Source organism: Ixodes scapularis, unplaced genomic scaffold (assembly GCF_016920785.2).
Source record: "Ixodes scapularis isolate PalLabHiFi unplaced genomic scaffold, ASM1692078v2 PGA_scaffold12__126_contigs__length_90152505, whole genome shotgun sequence".
NCBI lineage: Eukaryota > Metazoa > Arthropoda > Arachnida > Ixodida > Ixodidae > Ixodes > Ixodes scapularis.
This window is the reverse complement of record NW_024609838.1, coordinates 40,131,382-40,139,147: the sequence shown is the minus strand read 5'-3', so window position 1 is coordinate 40,139,147 and position 7,766 is coordinate 40,131,382. Positions and strand designations below refer to the sequence as shown.

Genomic DNA, 7,766 nt, shown 5'->3' with positions numbered 1-7,766 from the left:
GTCGTTAGTTGTTTATACGGTGGGAGGTTAGTCTACCAGAGCATGGTGACGCTGTTACCCACTCTAGATGAGCAATTTAGCCGGTGCAGTGCAACGGCAAGCCTAAGGTCTTTAACCTGCATCACACAGTGAGCCGAGGGTCACACTGCTTGTCCATCATACGATAAGAATTGGCACGCGGCGTTAGAACCACGGATATTGCGGTGACTCTTATATATATATATATATAGTATATATATATATATATATATATATATATATATATATATATATATATATATATATATAATATATATATATATAGAGAGAGAGAGAGGTGCTTTTTTATTCTTACAGATTTGTTTTAAAAAAAGCCATGAAAGATACACTCATGCGGTTTGTGCGAGTAAGTTATACGCCCAGGGGAACATTATGTGGGTGGCTAATCTTTGCGATAAGTCGGCTAATTAATTAAAATTCACTAATTAACTTTTTAATTAGTGAAAATACACATATGGTTCCAATCAGAAATTTGCTAAGCGTCGTCCAAAACCCCCAAATGAGTCATTTTGAGAAAGACTTTGAGCGCGTGAGAAGCGTAGTAGTGCACTAAAGTTACCACTCGTGGAGCAGGTACAAGGCTAGCGGTTTCGGTAAGGCGCCCGCGAAATTTTTCCGTCTCTTATCTAGCTCCAACATTGCACCTACTCCACGAGTGGTAACTTCAGCGCACAACTGCGCTTCTCACGTGCTCAAAGTCTTTCTAAAAATTACTGATTTAGGGGTTTTGGGCGACGCTCAGCAAGTTTGTAATTGGAACCATATGTCTATTTTCACTAATTAAAAAGTTAATTAACGCATTTTAATGAATTAGCCTACTTATCGCGACGATTAGCCACCCACATAATGTCCGCCTGGGCGTATAACTCACTCGCACAAACCGCATAAGTGTAGGTTTCAAGGCTTTTTTTTTTTTAAACAGATCTGCAAAAATAAAAAAAAAAGAATACCCGGTATATATTATATGCGCAGCAGTACGATAATAAAAGGAGAGCAACCAAAAGGACGAAGACCGGGCGAAACATCTCCTCCAGAAAGCTCTGGTGCGGCCGGCATTTTCTGCCGCCACCAGCCTGCACAGACTGTCTGGGGCGCGTCTCTTCCTTGTATGTCCGTCACATTGGTGACACAAAAAGCTGTCCGCGGACATGTATACACAGCATGTATGAAGCAAACGTGCTTTGAGCGTGCCTGAGACGTGTCGGAAGGTAATTCTGTCAGCACGTCGGCAGCAAATACCACGACTTTTTTTTTTTATAATGTATATATGAGCAGCTGACTGGCGGCTTAAGGGTTAACTATGAAGCCAACATACACATGTATATATTATATGATTCCTATCGACCGGAAATGATTCCTAGACGTCTGCCTCAGAGTTTAAATATTGGAAGCATATCGTAGTGGCAATGACAACAAACTTTTATCTATTTCTCGGTATCCTTGCCGTGTTTTCCAAACGAACCGTCGGGGAAAGCCGAAGCGCTATTTATACACACTGCTGCACACGGAATGCACATAATCAGACTGCACATAGACAATTTTCACCACCATTCAAAATTTACTTTAGTCACAGATAGAGGGGCACTAAACCACTTTCTGCGATAATCTGTTTACGGGCATAACTAATTCTATAAATTCTAGGCATAAAAAAAAATATATATATATACAGGGTACAAAAGAAAATTTACACGGTCTTTTTTACCGCAAATATGAACTAGGCATCGCCGAACGCTCAATCTCCGCCCAATGGTACAGCTAGAGATCACAACCAGATGCCAAAGTTTCAGCCCGATCCGATGACTTAATCAAAAGTTATAAGTGATTTTCTGAAAATTTCAATGGGAAAATGGAGCCCACTTTTGCCCGTTTTCGGTTTCTGGTGCCATAGAGCCCCATGTGTTTGAAAACTCCGTCGGCCGCCATTTTCCCATCGAAATTTTCAGAAAATCACTTATAACTTTTGATCAAGTTATCGGATCGGGCTGAAACTTTGGCGTCTGGTTGTGACCTCTAGCGCTACCTTTGGGCGGAGAATGAGCGTTCGGCGATGCCTTTTTGCGGTAAAAAAGATAGTGTAAATTTTCTTTTGTGACACCCTGTATATATATGCTTGGTTGATTTTTTGTTAAAACCGGTATCAAAAGGTCGAAACCAGACGGCACCACGGGACGAGGACAAACACAGTATGGTCACTGGGAGGAGCTGGCTGGAGCAGGGGTGGGTTGGCGAATGCGGCGCCGCCGCCAGCGCCGCATAATCGCCCCGTGATGAACTTTAGAAGTAAGAATGATCGGGGATCACCTTGAGCGATTCGCGTGGCGCGGCGCAGGTATTTTTTTGCCTCTGGATGAGGCTGAAAAACCATGAATGTATAATTGCAAGAGATTCGCGTAAAAGGGGAGTTTCAAGGTGCTGAGCGCGTTTACTGAGCCACGAAAGCAGACACTGACGAGAAAATTTCCTGAGGCGAAACTGCGAATGTGGGATGCTCGTTTGGGGATTGGATCTAAAACTCTCACGGCGCCGAATCCGCAATATTTACCGTTCACTCCGTCGCAGCCGCGGCCGAGAGTGCAATCAAAAGCAAGATTGACTGTAGCGTGCTGAAATTAAATAGGTGAATACATTCTTGCATAAAAATTGTGATTGAAGGGTACTTGTTAAGCTCATTGCCCCCGCTAGGGAAATATTTGTGGGTAGTAGTTGGTAACAAGAGCTGTCAATAATTGCGCCCACGGTCACTGAAGCAATTTTGGGCCAATGACGCGCTCTTATTTTCGTCGTATTCTTACCAATTCATGATTAAACTCTACATAAACGGCTCTCTTTCTCCTCGTTCAGTGGCGCCCTCTGGTGTCAGTGATAGTTCTGGGGTAATCGATCTTTGATACCGTATTTAATATAAAAATCGGCCACGCACCAATGTAATCTTTCGTTGTTTTTTTTTTTTTTTTTTTTTTTTTTAATGCGAAAGCAATAACTGGTCCACGGCGGCTCATCGACCCGGAGCAGGGAACCGACCAGTCGCTCCAGCAGACTGAGGGTCCCTGGTTGTTGGTGCCGAGCAAGAGGGGACGCAGCGCTGGTGGCAGTCGTTCTAAGTCTCTTCCCAAGTAGAGTGAGGGGTGAGCCCAGCGTACGAAGTCTGAGACTCGCTTTCCGATGGTTTCCCTTGAAAACGCTATGCGCGTGGCTACGTTGAACGCTCGCGGACTTGCAGTCAGACGACGGCAGCAGCAGCTCTACCGGCTGTTCACCGAGCATGACTTGTACATTGTCGCAATTCAGGAAACCAAAGTCGAGAGCGAGGACCAGACCCACTTCATGGTGAGGCCTTTTCTGGCGCCGTATCAGGTCTGCATGAGCCGCGCTGTGTGTTTTTCGGCTGGCTGCTCCCTGTTTCTCAGAAAATCCCTAGGTGCTGTCGTGCAAACCGTGACGACCTGCCCGTCTGGAAGGTTTGTCATGTGCGACTTCTCTGATGGGAAATGAACGGCTTCTCATTTGTTTATGCACCTAAAAAAGCAAAAAAAAAAAGCTTTTTTTTTACAAAACTTTTATCAGCATTGCTAGTCCGATCGTTCTTTCATTATTTGGGTGACTTTAATTGTGTCGGCTGAGCTGAAGACAGGTCCAACCGAGCACGCTATAGAAAAGCCAGTACCCTAGAATGAAATGACAGTATTGAAGATTTTGTTCCGGAAGACGTCGCGTGTTGTGAGTCGAGGTCAAGCTGGATGCCTTTTACGCACTTTCAGGGTGTCAGTCACGCTAGATTGAACGGGGCGCATATCTCATCGGATCTGGTATATTTATTTCGGGGTTATTCTGTTGACTACGTTGCTATCACCGATCCCTGCCTTGTAACCTTTCAATTTGGTAAAAACAAAGAGGGGGCCAATTTCTCATGGGAATTATGAAAAATGAATGCGCAACTTCTGAAGAATGAATCATTTCTCTCCATTATTAAGTCAATCTGGTTCGACGCGCAACTGAAAGGAGGCAGTGCAAGCGAGCGCTGGGTGACGTTTAAACAGGAAGCGAAATTCAATGCACTTGAAAGGACATGTCAGGGGAAAGATCAAGAATTGGAGCACATAAAATATTTGGAGGAGCTGCTACAAGAAGAATGCCGAGCACCTGGCGTTTTCATTGAAGATATTAACCACTTGAAAGCCAAACTCGAGAGCCTGAATCACGACCGATACAAAGGGGCGGCTATACGGGTGTGTTCAGAGCGTTTCTTGTTAGGAGAGCAACCGACAAAACGAATGGTGGCAGCGGCAAAGAAATACGCGCGAGCTATTGATGTAGCTGAAATAGAACACCTTGGGGTTTTGTTCAACGATAAAGCTCATATCGAAGAGGCGTTTGTTGAGCACTATAGAAAGTTTAGTTGTAGCGCCCCACCACTGTTGGTATTCAAAGACGACTTTCTGACTCTACTGCCGAAGGTTGATGGAACCGATAGGGGCTTTTTAGAGGAACCAATCAGCTTGTCAGAGGTAACAACAGAAATAAATGACTTAAATACCGAAAAATCGCCAGGCCCAGATGGCTTAACTGCTGGTTTTTACAAAATATTTAAACATAAAATTTCATTCATGCTACTCAAAGTTTTTACTGAGGCATATGAAAGAAAAGTTCTCCCCCCATCCTTTTCACGCACACATAAAGTGTTAATGCCGAACGAAGTGTGACGACCCCATTAAGCTTCGCAGTGTAAACATCTACCGTCCAATAAGCCTTACTAATGTGGACTATAAAATATTAATGAAAGTCCTCGCTCACCGTTCGCAGCGTGTGATAACGGGTGTTGTTGGGCCTCACCGGACATGCGGCATACAGGGCCGGACTATTTTGACTGACATTCATGTTACGCGCAGTATCTTGGAGCGTTGTGATGGTGAACTGAGCAAAGTTGCCATGTTACAAGTTGACTTAGAAAAGGCCTTCAGCCGGGTGTCTCAGGACGTTCTGAGCCAAATTTTGAAGCATATCGATGTAGGACCCATTATTTTTGAAGATGTACAAATGGCATATTATAATTGCACAACGAGTCTTATAGTTAACAAGCGAGTCAGCGAACGCATTCCAGTAAAATCTTCTGTTAGGCAAGGCTGTCCGCTCTCGTCATTACTGTTTGCATTGTATATTGAACCATTCTGTCTGAGTATCATTCAACGTGATCATGTTTACGGTTTTACCTTGAATGCGCGCAAAGTTCGCATTTTGGCTTATGCGGACGATATTACATTTTTTTTTTTTTGCACAGATAGGGAGAGCATTGAAAAGGCCGTCAAAATCACAAAAACATTTTATTCTTGGACGGGATGTTCCGTGAACTGGCTTAAATGTTCGGGTTTTTGGCCCGGCCGATCGGCACCGACGCCGAAATTTCTCGCTCACGTTGCCTGGTCAACCCTTCCGACCCGTTATCTCGGCGTACCACAGGAATGCTATCGTGACAGCGCAGGTCTGTGGAGTGAAGAGACTGATAAGCTGTGCGAGAAAGCGGCCCCCGGCGCAGGCCGCCGTTTGTCTATTTTCGCGAGAGCTACATTCGCGACTTTCAGCGATGGTGGTACCACTGTGTGAAAATCACGCTCCCTAGCTCCAGGATAATCGACTTCACAATAAAGGTGCTCGCTTACTCCTTCCTGGCGTGAAAAAATAAAGTAAGGCTCCAATACTGCTCGTATATAGCAAAACTAGAACTACTTACGCGTCGCACACCCAACCTCGTACTGCTGTTCTACGACGATCATCCAGGTGACAACCATTTTAATAGGTGACAGCGCGCCCCCTAAGTCGTGAAAGTTGCGAATTGTGTAATTAATTTTTTGTCGCTAAGCTGTGGTATCGTCTACAGGTCTCGCATTGTTCTCGATTTCGCATTCAGAAGCATGCATCGTGTGCTCGCTGTATATGTATGGGCGTCCAACTGGCAGCGTATCAGCCGAATGAATTTGTTTCGACGCGTACGGCATGGTGGTCTTTCTTTATGACACCTTTTTATACGCCAAGTTGTTAACCGTTTACTTTACCTGCGAGGGCAAGAAGGTTCCTTTTTGCACACTGTTCTTCAGGCTCAGTTGTCGGGCGCCTAGCCCGATTTCATTGTTTCATCCAGTGGCGGTGCTACGGGACCACTGAGTGCTTATTTGAAGGAAATTGCCGGTGCATGCACCTTTTTAACCGCGCGTTTCTCTTTGAAATATTTGAACATTGTTTCTCGAAAGAGACTTACAAGAAATCAAATAGAAACGTATTTTCCAACCCCTTTGTCTCGAGCTGTTTACAGTGCCTCTTCAGGACAAGATGTACTTCGTCGCGTCCCGGCCACAATGAAAACCTTTTTCGTTTAACTTCACAGTGGAACACTTCCGGTTAAAACATGGCTTGACGAAAAGGGCATATGTGTTCCCAGGACGGTGAACTGTATCTTGTACAAAAGGCCAGAGTCGATTCAGCATGTGTTTTTACATTGTTCGGACGCGGTGTTCTACTGGGAGCGAACTCTGAAAGAGGAACTTCCTTTAAGCGCACACGGGATACGTTTCCTGCCTGTTGCCCCAAATGACTCTGTACCGTACGGTTATGCGGAGCGCAAGCTGCTCTGCTCTTGCGCAGGAATACTGATGATGTCAGAACGCCGAGCTCTTATTGGCTGACTGGAAAAAATAGTGCATATACCTCAAGGCACCTAGCGTTGAGATCTACCCACTATCCTTTCAACCAAAACCAATCAGGGCTCGGCATTAGTCTGACGTCATCGCAACTCCTGCCCAAGAAGCAAACGACTTGCTCTCTGCATTGGCTTACACAGTATCTGGAAGAGCCGCATGGCAGTGCGGCACGCTGATGTAGATGCTCGACTAGTGAATCACTATTTTGCTTAGAGCATTAGTCAGTTTAGAGAAGTGTATAACGTTTTGGGAGATGGGGCCTGATTGGTTGCCGATCCTAGGGGGACATGGTCACTACAAGATCATGTTAATCAGTTTGCCTCAGTCGTAATTCAGCTTGCCCTTTTTTATATAAGTGCTTCTGAAAGTGTTTTTTTTTTTTTTGAAATGATAAATGCCTGGTTATAGATCGAAACAAGAAGGGGGTGTAGCTCAGTGGTAGAGCGCTCGCTTCGCATGTGAGAGGCCCCGGGTTCAAACCCCGGCACCTCCAGTTAGCTTGTTTTTTTTTTTTATATTTATGCGGCAATGGCGGGCGGATGGCTGCATATCCACGTGTTCTAGCTCCACTGAGGCTTCTTTTGAAAATTCAGATATAAATTAATGTTGAAATGATACATGTCCCAAGTGTAACGTATATCGGGGGTGTAGCTCAGTGGTAGAGCGTTCGCTTTGCATGTGAAAGGCCCCGGGTTCGATCCCCGGCTCCTCCACTCCCTTCTTTTTTGTCAGGTGACTTCTTCGGTTCTATATTTGGGATTGGGATATGAGTATTATAAGATATTTGGTGAAATTCTGAGATACAGTGCCATATCAGAACGGCAGCGCAGGTGTCTGTGCCAACTGCGATCAGTTTTTTTTTTTTTTACATAAAAATTTAGACATTTGGTTGATGCTGAAATTACACATTGCCATAATGAACGTCATATTCATCTGAGACGTAACCCAGCCTGCGTTCACTTTGCATGTGAAAGACCGCGGATTAGACCCCGACACTCCACTTTTTTTGCCAGACATCCTCTCCAACCAAACTTTCGG

General features: G+C 44.8%; 2 non-coding genes across 2 annotated transcripts; both read left to right on the top strand.

Annotated features, from left to right (window-relative positions):
- The first annotated feature begins 7,149 nt into the window (after positions 1–7,149).
- On the top strand, positions 7,150–7,221 carry Trnaa-cgc. The gene has a single exon. It is a non-coding gene; the product is annotated as a tRNA-Ala (tRNA).
- Positions 7,222–7,369: 148 nt separating this feature from the next.
- Trnaa-ugc lies at positions 7,370–7,441 on the top strand. The gene has a single exon. It is a non-coding gene; the product is annotated as a tRNA-Ala (tRNA).
- Positions 7,442–7,766: the final 325 nt, after the last annotated feature.